The following is a 1,826-nucleotide window of genomic DNA, read 5'->3' as shown; positions in this document are numbered from 1 at the left end:
AAGACAAGGAATAGGATTAAACAAGGATTTAGAAATAAAAATACAAAGATGATAGTTGTATTTACTGGGAGAAAGACTATGGCTAGTTATCAGGACAGAATGAGACCTGTAAAACTGTTGGGTCCATTCGATCCCAAGGAGAGAACCAGTCATCTGCTCCAACAATTTATTACCCTTTAGGAACTATGTCTGGACACAAGGAGCAGGAACATCACAACATCCTTATATCAGATATTTTTCATCCTTATATCAGTGATTTAAAACTATTTCTAATTTTTGATTCCATACGACAGAAAGCAAAGTTGTGCATGAATGTAAAAGTCAATTATTTTTCTTGACTGATAGAAAAGTGTAATGTGTTTATTATGAGTAGGATTAACTGAGCTGAAGGAAAACAAAGGAGAAAATAAATATTCATTGATACAGTACCGAATCAGCAAATATGAACTTATGAAACTATTGAAACCTTCAAGAATCTTATGTTGTGTAAGATATTTAAGAAAATAATACTGAAACCGCACTCATGAATTTCTTTATTTGACTGTTATCTCTAAAATATGTTACTTTTTATGTTRAAAATGGGGGTAAATACAGCATTGTGTATTTACAAGGTTCTAAATATAGAACCTTCTGTAGCACTTTTATCTATGGAGTAAAAGTTCTTTGAATAAAAGTACCACAATGACAACTCAGTTTCCTGCCATCGATTCAAATGCAAAACTTATTACAAATATTGATGTTGCTCTCTGTCACTATCGCACTACATGATATTACTAATACTAGTATATCAAGCTACAAAAATTATCCAACAAAGAACACGAGGAGATGAAATACAATAGTTATGTAGACATTGTTTTATTTTTTAAAATGCAACTCTCCTGTGAATCTGTTAATTTAATTTGTGGAAGGGTTTACTCCTCTAGATTTATTTTCCTGAGCCAGATTCAGGAGCAAGAATGTTTTCACAAGCTTTTTTCTCATGACTTTATGGTGATTCTTATGCTTGTTTATAGACTTTTTAGACTTTGTGTACTGAGAATTATGTTGAACAGGATATTATGACTAGTGTCTTAGAAAATTGCTTCGTAAGTCAAACTTAACATCATGGTTTCTGACAACAGCTTCTTATTATCGCAAGGGGTGACCTATACCTGCTCAGACACCAGGCACCCCAGCCCCACCGTTCAAATTACTTTTACCCTGTAATGTCTGATTTGATCTATATTTTCAGGGGAAYCCTGTGGAACCAACATGCACATTTGCTGCCTTCTTTTTTTTTGTTTCTTTATTACTGGACACAACTGGAGTTCCGTAAAGTCTCGTAGTAAAAGTCACGTTAAGACACAATCAGAACGCCTCRTGCTGAAACCTTAAGTATGCAAAAATGACAAATGATGTTATGGAAATGTAAAGATGCTAAGGTGCAGGCTCCCAGTTKCAAAATCTTTTTTAAAACAATAAAATTTTTAAACAACCTGAATTAGAACGTTGTCATCACCATCTGACAAAAATAAATATAAAATAATTTWTAATGACCCTATTAGTGATATTTTACTCATTTTAACTCATTTTACAGACAAATGCTTCTCAAGAAACAAAATAAATATTATCAAAAACAAAAAACAAAAAGTCCATCTGACGGAGTTGACACAGAACTGTAGGTGGTGACAAACTAGTGAGTAAAATAAAAAATTGGTACATGTGAAGTAATGCAATTTATGTAAAATACATTAAAATKAATTAATTGCACATTTAAGTGAGATTTGACAACAATTTCACTGAAAGAGTCAAACAAACTAATGGAGTTGACATCTGACGGAGTTGAC

The sequence above is a fragment of the Poecilia reticulata genome, unplaced genomic scaffold (assembly GCF_000633615.1).
Source record: "Poecilia reticulata strain Guanapo unplaced genomic scaffold, Guppy_female_1.0+MT scaffold_267, whole genome shotgun sequence".
NCBI classification, from domain to species: domain Eukaryota; kingdom Metazoa; phylum Chordata; class Actinopteri; order Cyprinodontiformes; family Poeciliidae; genus Poecilia; species Poecilia reticulata.
Note: the sequence above shows the minus strand (reverse complement) of the source record.